This window comes from Mirounga angustirostris, unplaced genomic scaffold, assembly GCF_029215605.1.
Source record: "Mirounga angustirostris isolate CCGP_5_RB_7025 unplaced genomic scaffold, mMirAng1.0.hap1 SCAF_15, whole genome shotgun sequence".
Classification (NCBI taxonomy): Eukaryota; Metazoa; Chordata; class Mammalia; order Carnivora; family Phocidae; genus Mirounga; species Mirounga angustirostris.
The window spans coordinates 927,414-946,734 of NW_026991723.1; the positions used below are offsets into that span (position 1 = coordinate 927,414).

Genomic DNA, 19,321 nt, shown 5'->3' on the forward strand with positions numbered 1-19,321 from the left:
ATGTGGGTCTGACCTGAGGGACACAGGGGCTCCTGTGGGTGGTCCTGAGACAGGTTTCCGAGACCCGGCCCCACGGGGGTCAGGTGGGGGGGCCTCGCGCTGCCCCGGGGTGAGGGGCAGGAAGCGAGAACCGCGAGGTCGGCCTGCCCTTGCCCTGGTGTCTAAACGACATGCACTTAGGACTTTAGTAAAAATTCCAGCATTAATTTTTCTGCCTTTCACGTTTTCCAGAAATTGCTTAAAACACATGCTCTGATTAGAATGGCTGCGGATGACCCTTTTCCTCCTTCCCCCCATGCCAGGGTCCTGGCCCGGCCCAGCCGCGAGTGGAGGGAGGCCCCTGACCCGTGGGAGATGGGTTCCGGGGGCCACGCGAGCCCGTGGTCACGGAGGCGTCCGTGAGGGAAGGTGCGTGGCCCTCACCCCGGAGCTGGGCGTCAGGGAAGTGGGCAGGACGTCATCATGGGTTGTGGCAGCAACAGCGTCCTCCCCTCTGGTCTGCAGCCCGGTGGCGGCCAGGGAACTCATGGCTCTCACCAGAGCCTCAGAACTGGTCCTTGCGGGCAGCTGTCAGGACAGGTTCATAAGCTAAAAGCGTCCACCTGTTAGGAATGACGGAGCGTCACCTAACAGAAGTACGATTTCTCCCCTCCCATTGCTAGATCAGACCTGGGCAGCCAAGGCCTCGCCCAGAGGCTCGGTGTTGTCTGGGCAGTAGCTTGGGATGCTCGCGCCTTCGCTGCAGGGTCGCTGCCTCATGGTCATAACACGGCTGCCACAGGTCCAGGCATTGTGTCTGTGTGTAGGCCACGGAGAAACAGGGAGGAGCCACTGGCCGTATCTGCTCCCGTTTCTCCTAAAAGCAAAAGCCCTGAATGTCCCCCGCAGAGTGCCCTTTAGGTTCCAGGGCCACTCTTTGCTGCAAAAGAAGTGCGGAAATAGGGAACAGAGTTGACCCAATTGTGACCGATCACTGGGCTGAACATGTTGTCCCCGGGGCAGACGCTACCGCTGCATACACATTCTTTCCCTCTTGATTTTTAGGAACGGACCCCTCAATCTTATCTGGATTACCCCAAATAAAGCCCATCTCTCTATCTCCTTTACAGGGTAAAAATTAGTAACAGGAAACCCCACTGAAATGGAGTGGGGAGGTTTGGCGGGGGGAGCTCCCAGCCCTAGCTCGTGGTCAGTTGCAGACGCAACGGGAAGAGACAGACTTGACCTTGCATACTTCCCTTGTCCACCGACAGCTCCGCCGACGAGAAACCACCACACTTGGAACGCCTGGTTTCCTCCGATGGACTTTTAGTTCATAACCACCTTCCCAACCGATCTCTTTTCTCCTTAAAAAAGCATACCTCTCCCTTGTTCCCCAGATTTGCCTACAGTCTCACCACCGCTTACTGTCCTGGGCTGTGAATCTCTCTTCTTCCCCAATAAACCCATCTGTAGGTGGGGAAGTAACTGGCAGTTCGACGTTTGAGGTTGACCACGGCCAGGCGTGCCCACGCGCCTAGGCTCTGCTCCTGCACCTTGACTCGCTGGAGTTTCTTGGCTGAGAAGGAGGGGAGTGGCAGGAGCCCTGGCCTTCTGCCGGGCAGCTGAGTGGCCCACGGTCCCACGGCACCATCCCCGACCCGCTCATCCGACGGGCTGCTGGCCCTCCCCAGACAAAAACCTTCTCACCATCTCCAGCTTTTCCCCTCAGGTGGTGGTGAGACCACGGCAGGCCCGTCCCAGGCCTGGGCTGTGGCACGGGGGGCCTCAGAGGTCAGCACTGAATTGTGTAACTAACACCCATCTTGAGAATCATATACACGGACCATCAGGAATGTCAACACTTGGAATGGTGTTGTCCCCCGGAAAGTTCTGTCAGGCAAGGCCTCTCCGCCTGCTACAGAGGTCACCGTGGCTCAGACTCATCGTTCCTGTTCCACAATCACAGGAAATGAATGTCTCTTACGTATCCGATGCCCATTTGGGGCCCTTCTGAATGAAGCTGCTCTTCACTCTCGCGTGCGAGGACTCGTGTCAACATAGGTTTCTCACTTCTCCTGGGCAAACAGAGTGGAATTTCTGGTGAGTGCGTGTTCAGTGTGTCAGAAACTCCCAGACCGCTGTGGCCAGGGCCGCCTGCGTTCTTGCAGCGAAGCCCGAGTCCCAGTTGCTCCTCACCCCCACACTGGGGGTTTCTGTCAGATTTTCTGCCCCTCCAGTGGGTTTGCAGAGCCTCTCCCTGAGGTGTAGCGAGCACTTCCCACCCGATCGGTGACCTTGAGGATACTTGGACGTGCTCATGAGCCACTCGTGGGTCTTTTCTGGTGAAGTCTATTCAAGTCTTTGGCTCATTTTATCCATCTATCTATCATCCATCTATCTATCTATCTATTTATTAGAGAGAGAGGTCTTTGGCTCATTTTAAAATTTGGGTGATTCGTCTTTTTAGCCTGGATTTTTTAAGGCGTTCCTTATATATGATACATATCTACCTGTTGACCTTAAGTAAAAGTTCTTTTGCCAGACAAAGAATGGGTTTATTCAGGAATGGCGGAGAACGGCAATCTGGGACCAGCAAGCTGTGGCAAAAGCACCAGCTAGCGCAACACACAAAGCCGAGGAACATTATTTGGTGGCGAGTAAGGAGGATGTTGGGAGGGTGGTTTTGAATCCAAGTCCGTTGGAGAGAAGCGGGAGCTCAGGGTGAGGCGGCTCCTCGCGGGCTGAGCCGCAGGGCTGGTGGGGTTTCTGTGGGAGACGCAGAGCACATCTCCCCCTGTTGGGGCCTGCGGTTGAGGGTTCTCTGCCGCTGAGAGGGGACACGCGGGGACACAGGGCCGTGCGCTGTGAGAGCTCCCCCTGCTGGCCGCTGGGCTCTGCTTCACCGAGGTTTCCTTTTACTAATTTTCACATTTCCCCCTTTTGTTTTTTTGTTTTTTTTAAGATTGTATTTACTTATTTGACAGAGAGAGACACAGAGAGGGAACACAAGCAGGGGGAGCAGGAGAGGGACAAGCAGACTCCCCGCAGAGCAGGGAGCCGGATGCGGGGCTTGATCCCAGGACCCTGGGACATTGACCTGAGCCGAAGGCAGACGCTTAATGACTGAGCCACCCAGGCGCCCCCACATTTCCCCCTTTTGATCAAGATTTTTTTTTTTTCTGAAAGCATCACTGATCAAGGGTGAGGTTTTCCGAATTCAGTGGCCTTTGTCTCTTGGCTCCAGGAAGGACCTTTCCTGGGTGTCATGTCCCATGTTGGAGGGAAATTGTACAGATTGGAGGCCCATTGGAGTAACGAGGAAGGTCAGGAGGGAGAAACTCTCAGGCACTTCCCTTCCATTGTCCACATTTGTCAAGATCGCAAGCACTGGAGATCATCCCCTTAATGTACATCATTTTTACACAGGTTTGGCGGGCAATGAAATACAAAACTCAAGATAATTATACAAAACAAAAGAAGTTACATGACGATTCCAAATTGTGTGATGGTTCTAAACCAGGAATCTAGGTCTGAAAGGAGCCAACTGAAATATTAATTGGCATTTATTCCGACTTAGAGGGGAAAGGTTCTCCTTACAAGGGCAAAGCTGGAGTCCTGTATACCTTCCGGAAGTTTCTGCCTGGAGCAGCCACGAAAGCTGACTAGTGGACTGCAAGAGCTGGGAGAACTAACCAAGTACGTTTGGGAAGATACTGTGTAGATATAAATATGAAACAACAGCTGATGAACTTTTTGCAAAAACAGCACAACTTCGGAGACATTGTAAAACAGTGTTGTCATCTCAAAAGAACTGTTTGGAACCAAATCTGCTATGGATAAACAGCCTGTAAGCCTGCCAACTCGGAGACCATGAATTTGGATAAGAATCCAAAGTCAGTTAATAGGTCAGAAGAAAGAAGGCTTTGTGAATTCTGAAATTTCCAACCCTTTGAAGAATGCAAGGGAAAATGAACCTGTCCCGGGATAATAATGAGGCTGTTTCTAAAAGACACACTCAAAAGAAGTTTCCCCCTTTCACAAGGATTTGGATAAAGCAGTCTTGTCTTCCTACAAAAGAGAGAGGAAAACAGTGAGAAGAAGGTGTACTGGCCTGGTCCAGACATCGCGGGAAAGCTGTGTGGTCAGATGTCATCTGCTTCAATTCTGGGAAATCTGTACTTTGGGGTCACCAGATGGCATGCAGGGCCAGTCAGGGTTTGGTGCTTTCTTTGCATGTCTTACATGAATCCGAGAGCGTATTCCCTGGAGTTCGGCGGCACTTTCCAGCGAGAGTGAAGAGAGTCTTTCTGGAGGCACCTTTTCTGACAGACGAAATCTCCAGGTTGCAAGGGGTGATGCAGGTCATTGTCCCCCTGGGAGCGCACTGTGGAAAGATCGCTCTGCCAAACCATGGTTATTTTTAATAGAAGCAGCTAGGCCTTGAGACCACCGAACTGGATCTCCCTTTTTCAGCTGTGGGTCAGAGGAGGCAGGGGCCACGCGGGCCAGATGTCCTGGGACTCTCTGGGGGCGGTGAGAGTCGAGGAGTTCCAAAGAGAGTGGATCTGAGATTTAGAAGGATCCACAGCAGTGCTTTCGGCCAAGGTGTGCGGACGGTCTCCACAGATGTTGCCAATTGAGACTTCGTGATGCTGTCAGTGAGCGTGACTAACTGTGAGGACTGAGGATGGTGTGCACCGTGCAAGTGTTGTTAACACCCGCCCAACAGTGCAGATTTGTCGAAGCACCTGACCGGTGAAACGGGTTCCCCGATCGCTGTGAAGTTGGAGAGGGGTCCCCAGGCAGGGATTCTCTTTCTCACAGAATTTTAGCCACAGAAGAAGCAGTGGCCTGTCTACAAGGGAAAGCTTCGGTCCAATGACAAACATACAGACCGCAACTAAAATGTGTTTCTATCCCCGAGATAGGGAAGCTGCAGGAGATCCACTTGCCAAACTGGAGTGGCCCTGCAGGCAGTCCAGAGTCTGGGAGCCGTGCAGTTTTCCCCGGACTATGCTTTGAACATAGGGATAAGCATGGTAGGCATTGTGGATTCTGCCAATATCCGTGGAGATTTTGCCCATAAGGAGGGTGGCAGCTGATCTAATCGAGAATAATGATTAGTGTCTTTGGAATCAGCTCCGGTTAGCTTAGAGATGGAGCAAAAAAAACATGTTGAAGGGCTATTTGATTTACTTCTTTGGATACTTTGATGGCTCCTGTCACTCGAGAACGATTTCCCCCTTTGGGGAGGAAGAAATTCCAGCATGAAATTTTTCTAAGAGATCTCAGCCCAATAAGTGACTAGGGGCAGAGGAACTAAAGAGAAAAGGGCATGTATCTCTCAAAGGGCCTGGACGGAGGGACAGGGCTCAGGGACAGGCACCTGTTTGGGTGATTAGAGGTCCCACTCTGGGAGCTGTTTGCGCTCCAAGGCATGGGCTGCCTCGTGGTGGTGGGCTGAACACTGAGAGTCAATACAGACGGAGATTCACTCCCAGTCTGGAGGGTGGTTTCTCCGGGTGGAATAAGAGGGAGGACTGGGAAAAGCCAAGAGTTCCTTAGAGCCCCAGCACTGGGACTTAGGAGGACACTGGGCGGGTTTGGTCAGAGGGTCGGAGGTGCTGGAGCACTTACACTGATAACAGTGTTTCCCCCAATGTCCTGGCCCTTTGCAATAACAGTAAAAACCATGAGGTTTTTGGCTTTGGGGGCCTCCATTTGCCAGAGCTGAAAATTGAGAATTTTAGCGGCCTTTGTTTTAGGTGACTCATCCAGGATTGGAGCAAGCTAGCTTGCCAAATTGACTAAATCTGGGGCAGACGTAGTTTCACATTCCATGCTGGTCCTATTAACTAAAAGAGAAAGGTCCCAGTTTGGCCCCTTAAAAAACATAGTTAAGTGATGCCTGGTTGGATTCAACATCTAAAGGAAGACCAGAACTTTCTTTAAACACCATTTGGAATCAGTGAGCATAACCTAACAAATCGACTTGTTGGATCACTGTGTTGTACACCCGAAACTAGGGTAAAGTTGTGTGTCAACTCTATTTCAATAAAACAAGCAACAGAAGATTGAAAGATTTTGACTAATATTCTTTCAAACTACCATCTGTCATAAGCAAAACAGAAAAACAGCAAATAAACTGGGGGAAAAACGTGGAACTATATGACAGTTAAATTGTCAATATTTTTGGATATTAAAAGTTATTTTAAGTCAATAATGTAAAGCCAAATATTCCAATGAAAATATAGAAGAAAAAACAACAAAAAAGAAAATATAGAAGTAAGAAATGAACAGATAATGCATGAAAGAAAAAAAATACCAAAGACTTACAATATAAAAGATATTTTACAGTAATAAATAAATACTTCTAATCACGGAATCAACTCTATTGGCCGTGTTGACCTAGAAAATGTGTATTAACTTTCTATGCCTCAATTTACTAATTTGTGAAATTGGGATTAAAATTAGTAACTAATTTACAAAGTTTTTGTGAGATGATATAAGATAAATATATACTCACCACAAAAAGTGTTCATTAATGTTGACTATAATTTATCATAATTTTACAAATTTTACCCCCCAAATAAACACATTTAAAAAATACCTATTGCTTGTAAGGATGTATGGAAATGTGCACTTATGTGTTGCTTGTGGTTATGTAAATTGAAATTAATATCTAAGAATTAGATTTGAAATTACACATCAGAATACTTCAGGTAATATTGCTTACAGTGGTATTAAAGTAGAAGCAACTCGGAAGTCCAAGGTGGGAACGGAATATTAGCTAAAAAAATTGTAGTTCATTCATACAATAAAATACTTTTCACCCATTAAAGTGATACTATAGAATATTATATAACATTTTAAAATACTCATGTTCTTATGTGACAAGGCAGATTTCAAACAGCATATAGAAAGACCACCTGGAGTCTATCGTGTAGTGACGAGCAGGTGCATCAGGATTTTGTGGGCAAACCTGAATCCTGTTCCAATCAGCAGGCTTGGGAGGAGCTCCTGTAATTGCTGGGTGGAGATCACCAGCAAGCGATCTTGCGTCTGGCCCCAGGTAGGGGTCTGTTTCTCTAAATTTCTTTCAGGTTAGTTAGTTTCATCTCGTGTTCTGCCCGGTACTCACCAATAAAATGTGGCCTAATTGATATAAATCTGAGAAACCAGGTTGGTAAGTTTGCATAACTATTTTAATTCTTCAGCAGACCAGCGGGGGTCCTTCGTCACTTTAGGAAACTCTTTGTGGCTCTCGATTCGGCCTAAGTCCAGGGAGCATCAGAAAGTTGGGGTTCATTTGGATCCTCAGAAGACTTGAGTTTAGCGGGGGTGGGGAGAGGCTCAGAGGAACAGCGACGTTGGTTGAGAGTCAGAATGGGAAAGCTGAGGGTGTAGGGGAGGTGGGGACAGCACGCAGGGGGCTCCGGAGCCCATAGTGGGCTCCACGGGTGGGACCCGAAAAGAGGGGCGGGGGAGGGGCCTCAGAAGCCATTTTGACTTCTTTGGCTTGTTTGTCCGCCTCAGTGTACAAATTGTTGTTGCTTTTTTTTAAAGATTTATTTATTTATTTGAGAGAGAGAGAGAAGAGAGCCTGCAAGTGGAGGGACAGAGTGGGAGAGAGAGAAAATCTCAAGCAGACGCCCCACTGAGCGCAGAGCCTGACTCGGGACTTGATCCCACGACCCCGAGGTCATGACCTGAGCCAAAATGAAGAGTCGGACGCTTAACTGACTGAGCCACCCAGGCGTCCCTTCATCTACAGATTGTGTTTTGCAGAGAGGGAGCTTTAGATTCCCGGCCACTTTTGGAAGCTGGAAAATACTGGTCAGTAGCACCCCCACTGTTTCAAGAACTTTAGAGCCTTGGTTGTCCGATTCGGCTTTGAGAAAAGTTTGGGGAGATGCGTGTTCCCGTAATGGCCACTGAAGTTCTAAAATCGTGGTTTAGGGCGCCTGGGTGGCTCCGTGGGTGAAGCCGTCTGCCTTCAGCTCAGGTCATGGTCCCAGGGTCCTGGGATCGAGCCCCTCGTCAGGCTCCCTGCTCAGTGAAGTCTGCTTCTCCCTCTGCCCCTCCCCTGCTTGCGCGCTCTCTCTTTCTCTCTCTCTGTCAAATAAATAAATAAGGAGTGCCTGGGTGGCTCCGTCGTTGAGTGTCTGCCTTCGGCTCAGGTCATGATCCCAGGTCCTGGGATCGAGCCCCGCATCGGGCTCCCTGCTCCGCGGGAAGCCTGCTTCTCCCTCTCCCACTCCCCCTGCTTGTGTTCCCTCTCTCACTGTCTCTCTCTGTCAAATAAATAAATAAAATCTTTAAAAAAAAATATTAATCTTGGGCGCCTGGGTGGCTCAGTCGGTTAAGCGACTGCCTTCGGCTCAGGTCATGATCCCGGGGTCCTGGGATCGAGCCCCGCATCGGGCTCCCTGCTCCGCAGGAAGCCTGCTTTTCCCTCTCCCACTCCCCCTGCTTGTGTTCCTGCTCTCGCTCTCTGTCAAATAAAATCTTAGAAATAAATAAATAAATTCTTTAAAATAAAAGAAAATCCTGTGGTTTAGTTGGTCCATTTAGTTAGAAATGCACATGTGGAGGGCCTGCAGTGTTCACACATAAGGCTGGCCGGGATCTCAGGGCCAGGGGAGGGGGGCACCCTCAAAGCATTTTGACAACTTGGATCCCGTTTCTTAGAGGTTTTTCTCCAGAGCAAAGAGAAAAGTCCCTAAACAGCACACTTTGAACAGGAACCGTCTGTTCCAAAAGAAATCTGACCAAAGCCAGCACATTTCCAGTTAGGAACAGTTAGTTTCCAAAAAGGAGTGGGACCAAAGACCAAACGAGTACTCTCAGAAAGAAGACTTAAAACAGATCCCGATTAAGCCTGGAGAGCTCAGAATGCAGAGCTGGAAATCCAGGAGACACGCCGCTCAAGCCCGAGGGTTGCGGGGAAGCGGGGCGGTCAGCGGGTTCTGTGGCCACCACCTGCCTGCTCGCCAGCCTCGGGTGGTTGACGTCTTCTCTGGATCCCGCTTCTCTGGCCCCAGGTAGTGTTGACCTGAAAAATAAAACTTTGTTATTTTACCAGCAAAAACGGACTCATTTGGGAATAGCAGAGAATTGCAATCTGGGACAAGCAAGCTACCACAAAACCATAACGTAGTTTAGTGCAACAAATCAACGAGAGGAGCGCCGTTTTCTGGAGAAGGAGGACATTGTTTTGCAAGCCAGTCACTGGGGAAAAGCAGGAGTTCTGAACCATGGCGGTTTTGCGCTGGCTGGGTTGCAGGGGTGGTGGGTTCCTCCCAGGAGCTACACCCCTTTCCTGGCATTGAGGGTCCTTCTGTACCTGGCGTGGGCAGTGGGTGCGAGGCCCCCTGTGCCCCACTCCCCTCCGTTAACTTTCACAAGTCCTTTTTGGGACATGGGTCCCGTGGGTATTTTTCCGAGTCTGCGCCTTGTCTATTGTTTTCCTGATGGTGTCTTTGGTAAGCAGAAGGTTTTATGATTATGTCTCTTGGCACCCTGTCCCGGAGGCCCCTCTTCCCTGCGGTCTCTGAGCACTGAACACCCCCCACTGCCTATCCTGTGATGACATTTCTCCTTCAGCCAGCGTGGTCTCAGGCTCTCCCAGTGCAGGGCACCGTGGGTCCGCAGTGTGGGGTGAGGACTTCTAGCGCACGGCCATGGGCCCCTTGTGACCCCTGGTGCCGCCCTCCTGTGGCCTCTTGACCCGGTTCCCCGCTCTAGGCTCACCCTGCGTCCAGCCATCAGGCATAGCGCCTGCGCCGTGGTGGCTGCAGCCCAGTCTGGCGCGTGCAGACCCGACTTCCCTGGCGTCCACGCCTTCCCCAGGGAGACCCGTCCCTTCCAAGCTGGCCCTCTCTCCGCCCTGGGGTCTCCTGCAACTTCTTACGCCCTATCAGCGCTTGCTCACTCATGGTACTAATGTCCCCCTAAATGTCCCTGACTGGATGCAGACTGATGTACAGACATAGATTAGCTGTAGATCGTGTCTCTGTGACCAATGTGACGTGATCTACAGCTAATCTACATCTGTATCTAATCCAATCTATATGCAGATATCTACCTGTTCTTTTTTTTTTTTTTAAGATTTACTTATTTATTTTAGAGAGAGAGATTGGGAGAGGGGTAAAGGGGAGGGAGAATGTCAAGCAGACTCCCTGCTGAGTGTGGAGCCCGATGAGGGGCTCGATCCCACGACCCTGAGATCGTGACCTGGGCTGAAATCAAGAGTCAGACTCAACCGACTGAGCCAACCAGGTGCCCCCTACCTATTTTCTTAAAAACATCTTAACCACTGTTAAGTGTCCAGTCCGGTGGTGTTACGTGTGTTCGCACGGTTCTGCAGCCATCCTCCCTGTCCGTCTCCAGAATGTTCCGTCTCCGGCTGAGACCGCGTCCTTATTAAGCACTACCGCCCCCCCCCCCCCCGCCCCGTGCCCCGGCACCTGTCGTCCACTCTGTGTGATCTGATGACTCCGGGGACCTCACACGGTGTTTGTCCTTCTGTGATGGGCACTCAGCCTCGTGTCCTCAAGGCCCGTCCATGCCGTGGCAGATGCCAGGGTGTCCTGCCTCTTGAGGGCTGAGGAACGTCCCGTGGCCACTGAGCACACGAGCTGCGTGTGCGTTCGCCCGGCCGGCTGCTGCTGTGAAGGATGCGGTTGTGATCACGGACACGCGACGCGATCTGTGGATGACCGCAGCGGGCGTCGATGATGGTGGTTGTGACCGGGCATTGGCTTCGCACTGAGCCAGGGAGGTGAGGCTCAGGAGGGCCACATGGGAGGGCGGGGGCAGAACTGCCAAAGCTCTCAGCTCCTAGGATTCAGAAGACAAGCAGGCAGGCAGGCATGTCTGGGGCCTGGGGCCGGCCTGCGCCGTGCTGTCCACGGAGGCCCAGGGTGTGAGTGCTGTTCACTCCCTCCGCACACTGTTGCGGCCTCTCTCATGCACACTGTCACATGCTCACACCCAAAAAACACAGTCACACGCATGTACACACTCATGCTCACACATACACACATGGGCACACACACAGAACTGAGTGCTCACACACGCTCTCTCACACACAGCTCCTTCACCCTGCTGACCCTCACCTACCTGTCCGAGTGTCTGGGGTGAAGGGCTCTGGGTGAGGACTCGGCCCGGGCTGGCAGCCCCTGAGCGCCCCTGCTCACGGCGTGGTTGCTGGGGCCCCCCTGGGAACGCTGCCACTGGTCTGTCTGCTCCTGGGGCATCCGTGGAACATTTGCAGCTCTGGATGCTTCTCCTCTGGCACTCAGAGGACTTTCCTGCCACCCAAACAGCAGATGGTCAGGAAATGAAGACCGCTCCAATACCAACCAGAGGAAAATCTAATTCAGTTGGCAAAGTGTATGGTCAGAAAAGCATGTGGGTCGACACATGCCGTCTTGTTAGGGTGCTGGCCTTCAGAGACCGAGGGCCGACGACCAGCAGCTGGTCCAGGGCTGGGGTGCTGGAGTGTGGGGTCTTCTCTGCATCGGCCCCGCTCCCACGTTTGCAGGCCCGGGCTCCCTTCCACCTGACCCATTTGCAGCTGAGTATCTGGATCTGCTCCTCGGTGGGACGCCATTGACAGGCCGGGCACTGTGCCCAGTACTTTATATGCTGTGTTGCTCGGGGCTGAGGGCGAATATGAGGCACCCAAACCCCAAAGTACCAGCGGTTTAGCAAGGAAGACGTTTCTTTCTTATCCCGTAGAGGCTGCCCCGAGGCAGGCAGGCAGGGCTGCCAGGAGCTCAGGCTCCTCCTGTCCCGGGCCAGGCCGTAGTCGGCACACAGCCTCCCCTCGTGGCCTGAGGTGGCTGCTGGGGTTCCAGCCACTGTGCTTGCATCCCACCCAGCAGGAAAGAAGGGGAGAGAAAGAGAGTACACCTTACACTCTAAGACACTTTCGGGAGGGTCTGGACATGTGCACTCACGTCAAAGCCCCAAACTGAGCCACATGGCCATAGCTAAATGTAAGGGAAGAGGGGGCTGTCCTTTCTGTTCTGGGCGTCCATGTTCCCAAGCAAAGCTCCAGGTTTCTATGAATTAGGAGGAAGAGAGCGCAGAGCAGAGGGCACTTAGCCATCATGCTGCACATACCTAATTCTGCTAATTAACTCTAATTCTTTCTAAAGTTTAAACCTTATTTATATGTTTTGACAAGTAGCCTGATTACACAATAGGAAATTCAACACACTTTGTGGTGAAACCTCTCCCTTCTGCTCCTGGGCCCACAGGTCGTCTGGGTCCCAAGACTGGCCCAGGCTTACTGGGGATTTTCAGAAATGCAGATTCCAAGGCCCTTGCCCCAGACCCACGAGTCAGGTGGTCTGGGGGTGAGGCCAGGAATCTGCGTTTCAGGCCACCCTCAAGGTGCGCTGGGGGAGGTGGCTCGGGCCGCAGACGCTGCCTGGTGATGACGAGTGGGCAGCGGTCTGACTGGCGGGGACCAGGTGTGGACTCAGCTGTCGTTACTGCAGCTGCACTGAGGCGGTGGCCGTGGCCGGGCTGACAGCACGACCTGTGGGAGGCTGGCGGGCACAGGGTTGTAGCTGCGCGGAGCCTCAGGGGCTGACCCTCCTTTGCTCCAGCCTGGGCTGCCCACGGCAAGCCCTGCAGAGGTGCCCTCCTCCACCCCCACGGGAACCTCGGGGTTAGCGGTGCCATGACACTGCGTACAACGGAGGCCTGAGGGGCGAGCTAAGGGGCAGTGCCCACAGCCCTGGAGTGTGGGGTCTTCTCTGCATCGGCCCTGCTCCCAGGTTTGCAGGCCCGGGCTCCCTTCCACCTGACCCATTTGCAGCTGAGTATCTGGATCTGGCTCAGGCCTCCGTTGTACGCAGTGTCATGGCACCCCAGGGGCCTCACGGCCACCACCCTGGCTCCATCTGGGGCAAGACCCCACTTGGTGGGACCTGGGGAGAGCGGGCTGGTTCATGCACCAAGCACAGGTGGCCTCCCATCAGCTTAGGCCCTGCGTGGGTGAGGGAGGTGCTAGAACCAGAGGGCGGGGCTCAGAGAGGGTCAAGTCTCCCTGGATCGAACCCCGCATCGGGCTCCCTGCTTGGCAAGAGGCCTGCTTCTCCCTCTCCCACTCCCCCTGCTTGTGTTCCCTCTCTGTGTCTCTCTCTGTCAAATAAATAAATAAAATCTTTAATAAGATAATAAAATAAATAAAATAAAAAATAAAATAAATAAAATCTTTTAAGCATACGCTTATAAGATATATGCAAAGAGATTGTGTGAGTCAGTATGGGTGGAAAGGCCAAATTCCCCAAAGAAAGGAGAGCAGAGGACAAGCTCAGACAGAAGGTCCTGGACACATAAAACCACAGAGTGGTCTCACCAGGAACTGTCTCAGGGCAGCCAAGACGAGTCCGCATCTGCATGAGGTGGCTAGCGGTCCTCGTTTGAAGAACTAGGCCCCGTGCTGTCAGCGGGTCAGGGAGCTGTGGGACAGTCCGCTGGACCAGCCTTTCAGGAAAGCAATTTGGCAAAATCTCACTTACTCCTACTCTTGGAATTTCCCCGAGGCCCACAGTTGTTTAGCTCAGAGTTACTGAAAATGCCGAGAGAAACACTGGAAACCACCGGGTTCCAGCAGGTGGGCCTGGGGAACCTCTGTCGCCTGAACCACGGGGTCTGAGATCGCCTGCTCCCGACCATGGCAGATGCTGGCCCCTGCGCTCAGCCCCGGGGTCCCGGCACCGAAGAGCAGCACGAAGCTCACGGAAGGATCGTGCAAGCAGCCGATGAAGGCATGATCTCGTGTAAGAAAATACACCCGATTTCTGCCAGGGCTATTTCTTTTGGGCGATTTCCCTTTTCTTTGCTTAGTGTTTGTCCGGCGGCGGCCATAGCCAGCCCACAGCTGTGCGTGCACTGTGCCCGCTGGGCCGGCCCGGGTCAGCTGCTGGGTCAGAAGTCTGCGTTTGTAGTTGTGGTAGATTTTGTCAGGTCGCCCTCGGGAGAGGCTGTGCCAATTTACACGCCCACCAGATGCCGCCTCGCCCGCAGAGCGTGTTAATTGCCTGTGGCATAGGGGGAGAAGCAGTACCCCGGTGAGGCTTTAATTTCCGTGTCTCCTAGTGTGCGTGAGCTCAGCCTCTGCCCTCGGGTCCCGGGCTGCTCCACCGAGCACCTCTTTTCTGGTTCTGCGGCTTGCTCCCTGGGCGCCCTGGTGTCTCCTCTTTCCTCTCCGGACCTCAGTCGAGGGGCCTGCTTTGTTCTTGCTGGCGTCTGCTCTGGCCCACACCCCTCAGCTTCAGGCCCAGCCCCCCACAGAGACACAGACCAGAGCGGCGGCCAGCCCCACGCAGCACACACCGCCCCACGTCCTTATCCCGTGGGCTCCCGAGCTTGTTCCGGCCTGGCCGTCCCTGTGATGCTGACGCCAAAATCCCCCGGGACACTGGGGGTGCCCGCTGGTGCCCTGGGGACGGCAGCAGCACCTCGGTTCTCTCTAAAGCCAAGGAAGTGTCTCGTCATCGGTGCACAATGGCAATTCTTTTTTTTTTTTTAAGTTTTTTTTATTTATTTGACAGCGAGAGAGCGAGAGCAGGAACACAAGCAGGGGGAGTGGGAGAGGGAGAACCAGGACCCCGGGATCATGACCTGAGCCGAAGGCAGACGCTTAACGACTGAGCCACCCAGGCGCCCGCAAAATGGCAATTCTATCTCTAAGACCACTAAGTGTTGTTTCATCAAAGGGTCACTGCTGTGGTTTATTGATCAGATTTGTTCCTGGATGAGCAGGTCACGTAAAACCCTGCAGAGAGAGACACGCGGCCAGCCCAACAGGCCGCTGAAGCCGTGACCTGCTCCCTTCCCAGGTGCGTGCCGAGCACGGGGCTACGCAGGCGGGGCGCCGTTAGAGGACGCCTCCTGCATACCAGGCTGTCCTTCACCCGCAGCCCTGGGCGGGAGGTGGCGAGGGGGACGGGGCGCACCCCCACCCCGGGCCTCGGTAGGAGTGAGCTGTGGGGCCTGGCGGACGTCTCCCCCGGGAGCCCTCCGGGGACCCCACGGGGGAACACCCGTGCACAGACCTCAGCTCCCCCAATTCTGAATGTCTCAGAGGCCGAGAGCCACGGGCCTCATGCCTCAGACATCAGAGGGAGTGAGATGTGGAGGAAATGGAATCAGGGCAGCCCCACTGCAGGGAGGGAAGACAAAGAAAAGCCATCAGTGATGAGCTGTCTGTCCTTGAGCCCAAATGTGTGAAAGCTCAGGTGCATATTCCAGAGCAGACTCCCGGGACAAGGTCCTCGCGCCCAGGCCAGCCTGGTGTCCCCACGGCCCCGCGTCACCCTCAGACGTCCTCGGCGGCTCGCCTGTCTGCTGGAACATGGCGTCATGAGGGTCTGGTTATAGCTGTAATCGCCAATTCTCTTAATTTGAGCAGAGTGGCGCTTTTTTCATATTTTATGAGCCTTTTGTGTCCTCGTTCTATTAATTCTCTTCTTACCTCCCTTGTCCGTTTTTCCGCTGGTTTGTTGGTCTTCCTGATTTGTGGGAGCTCTTCATGCACTAAGGAAATGCATCCTTTGTCTTTCTCCTTTATGAGATTTTTGCCAGGCAGAGGCTCATCTGACTAAGTTCACCCGTTTTCCCTAAATGCAGCCCACACTCAGCATTCGTGGATTCCGTGTTTGTGGATTTACCTACACGCTCGAGTTTATTCTTGACCCACAGTCGACAGTCGCCTCACCTCCCAGGTCACTGTGGACGCTCACAGAGCCATGAGCACGTCAAGCAGCTGGCTTGGTCAACCGGGGCTGCGTGTGACCCCGGCCACGTGCGACAGGTGATGCTCTGCCCCCGGTCCAGCTCTCCGCTGCGAGCTAGTGTCCTGGTCTCATCTCTTTTGCATCAGGTTTCTTATTTTATTTTTTATTTTTGTGCCTTTTGTTGGTGATTTTGCTGATTAAAATGGCCCAAGCATCGTGCTGACATGTTGCATAGCGTTCCTAAGCGCAAGAGGACATGTGATGAGGACAAGCTTCCCTCAGGCTCCAGACGTGGTGCTGTTGGCCGAGCTCGATGTTACTGAATCAACAATCCATGTTCAATAATGCGTCCTTAGATAGAAACACATACGCAAGGCTGTGCATCAGCCATGTGACGAAAATGTGACCAGCGGTCACAGACCCCTGACCCTGTCTCACCTAGGGCCGTGGCTCGATGTCCACCAACGCAGTGTTGGCAGCGACTCTGTAGAACACAGGGGCTGTGAATAACGCATCAACCGTGTACCCCAGACCAAGCTGTGTGCCTCCCCGCGTGCAAATCCTGTAGAGAAAGACGCCTTTCCGTCTTCCTCCTCTGTCTCTGCCTCACTCATGATGTGGCCGTTTTCCAGGGGGCAGGCCGGGCCTGGTGCACCGTGGCCCTGGCAGGTGTTGGATGCCGCCTCAGGTCACCCGGGCGCCTCCTCAGTCTGAACGGACGGGCCCTCCCAGGGGCAGGTGCTGCCGTGAGCGCTGAGGGTGCTGGAAAACCCCACGGTAGACAGCCCGAGTCCCTGGCCGGTGGAAAAGCCTCCTGTGGGTCATGCGGAGAGTGTGTGGCCCCCCTGGGCTTGCGTGGGGCCCACTGAGTGCCAAGTGGCAACTCTGGGCAGAAGAGAGCTCTGAGAGCCCTGCGGCCCCAGTTGGCAGGACAATGTGTCTTGGCCACTGGTCGGAGCCCGGCCGGGACGGTGGCGTGGGCTCTGGCCTGAGGAACCCCGCCCAGCCTGTCAGGCAGGTGCCAAGACATGTGTCTGCCTGGCTTCCCACCCTCCTCCTCCTCTCTGCTCCCTCCACATGCCCCCTCCCACTGGCTCTGTGGCCCTGAGCACAGACACGGGAGCCTCAGTGGGAGCCTGTGGAAATGGGGAGCTGGCGGCCCTCCCGAATCAGGGGCTGTTCCTGTCTCCACGGGCAGGTCCCACGGGCAAGGAGACAGACGCGCAGGCAGGAGCCGTCCAGAGCGAGGAGAGCCAGCGCGTTTCAGTCCTTCAGCTGATTCCTCCAGCACCCCCCAGCCCCAGCCCCGGGAGGACTAACACAGAAGCTGCAGCTCAGAGCACTCCACCCAGGATGGGCTAAAGGTCACGGCCAGTGGGCGGTGCCAGGGTTTGAAGGAAGCGCCTCCAGACTCTGCCCTCCGCGGAGCCCTCCTTCAGGGCAGGCCTCCGTCTGTCCTGGCACCTTTCCCAAAGTCTTGGCAGGCGTTAGGGGGAGTTACCTCCCGTCCCACATGCAGGAAAATGCACAAAAGCGGAAGCACCCACTGCTCCCTCCAGGTCTCCTCCTGCTGCGTCACTGGGCATGACCTCTTATCACTTCCTGGGTCAGAGCACTTTAGGAAGAGTATCTGAGTGGCTTTGTCCTATTTGATCGTGTCGAATGTAGTCTACCTGCCCGTTTGCAGCTGCTGGACATTCACAGCATTCACAACGCCTTTTACAAACCATCCGTCAATGAACATCTTTGTGCACCATTCTGCACATCCAGTGAATGCGGATAGAACCCTTCCAACCTTCCCCCTGCACGTACACCCACAGCGCCCACCCGAGGGGGGCTGCGGGTCCCCCTGGGGCTGGGCAGAAGGGGGCGGGGGACACAGGCTGCAAGAGCAGGGCCTGAGCTCCAGGGCCTGGCAGACGGAGGTGCTGACAGAGGGGTCACAGGTGGGAGGGTTTCCAAGGCCTGTGCGACCCAGCACGTCTGAAGCCTTGTTCTCTGGACTGAACTCAACAGGCCACACGACCTAGCGTTTGGTGGGAACCTTCCTGAGGAAAACCAAATAATAGCAACTCTGCGTAGGAGAAAAAGGGTCAAACGGTGATGGGCTCCTGTGATGGGCACCTGCTGACCGTCTCCCACGTGGACAGCCACGGGCGCCAGGGGCACGCTTACTTGGTAGCAGATAGGGACAGCTTAAAGTTTTCTACTTCCACTTTTTCTGTTTTACGAATTTCCTATAATGACTACGAGCTCTTTTTTTTTTTAAAGATTTTATTTATTTGACAGAGAGAGACACAGCGAGAGAGGGAACACAAGCAGGGGGAGCGGGAGAGGGAGAAGCAGGCTTCCCGCGGAGCAGGGAGCCCGATGCGGGGCTCGATCCCAGGACCCTGGGCTCATGACCTGAGCCGAAGGCAGACGCTTAACGACTGAGCCACCCAGGTGCCCCATAAAAGATTTTATTTCTTTATTTGACAGAGACAGACACAGCGAGAGAGGGAACACAAGCAGGGGGAGTGGGAGAGGGAGAAGCAGGCTTCCCGCCAAGCAGGGAGCCCGATGCGGGGCTCGATCCCAGGACCCCGGGATCGTGACCTGAGCCGAAGGCAGACGCTTAACGACTGAGCCACCCAGGCGCCCCTGACTACGGGCTCTTAAGAAAATCATTGTCTGTCACCGTACAACAGAATATTATTTGGAGCGGAGCACGACGCACCTTTGACCTGCATGGAGTGAGGCGTGCTGAGGGAGAGCAGCTGGTCACAGAGGCCCTGGCGCTGCATGACTCTGGGGACGTGAGAAGTCCCGAACAGGCAAATCCACAGACAGCAGATTCCTGGCTGCCCGGGGCTGAGACACAGGGGTGGGGAGTGACATCTTGTTCTGGGGGGTGAAGATGTTCTGGAATGAGATGGTGGTGGTGGTTGCAGCATCTGAATATACTGAAGACCACGGAGTTATGTACTTTAGATGAGTGAGTTTTCAGGAATGTGAATTCTATCCCAATGCAACTATGATTGACTGATTGCACACATGAAGCAGGGGGAGGGGAGAGGGAGAGAGAATCTCGAGCAGACTCCATGCTGAGCACGGAGGCTGACGCGAGGCTCAATCCCAGGACCCTGAGATCATGACCTGAGCCAAAACCAAGAGCTGCAGGCTCAACTGACGGAGTCCCCGGGTGTCCTCCAACGAAACTATTATTATTTTTTTAAACCACGTTTTAAAATTAGGGAGTAAAGGAAATGTTATAGAATCGTATTAATTAAAAGAAGAAAAATGAAAATTATGTTACAGAACTTCACATCCCCCATCGAGTGGGGAGGCTTTCCTGAGGGGCTGGGGCAGCAGGGCCCCACCCTCTGCCCTCCCAGCCCACACGCACTTCACAGGGACCAGGAGCCCCAGCTTCAGAGGTCCACATGACTCCCACCCCACCTGCCTGCCCCCAACACCCTACCTTCAGGTCCTGGGAGATCTGCCCTGCCCCCATAGGACCTGAGCTCCAGAGGACACACTCCGGCCCTGAGGTCTCACCTCCACCTGTGGCGGGCCCCACATAGTTGCTGAGTGAG

At 53.8% G+C, this 19,321-nt stretch overlaps 1 long non-coding RNA gene across 1 annotated transcript; it reads left to right on the top strand.

The window, feature by feature from the left end:
* Window positions 1-579: 579 nt before the first annotated feature.
* On the top strand, window positions 580-6,501 carry LOC135362669 (uncharacterized). The gene is made up of 2 exons (XR_010407610.1): window positions 580-2,082; window positions 3,409-6,501. It is a non-coding gene; the product is annotated as an uncharacterized LOC135362669 (long non-coding RNA).
* Window positions 6,502-19,321: the final 12,820 nt, after the last annotated feature.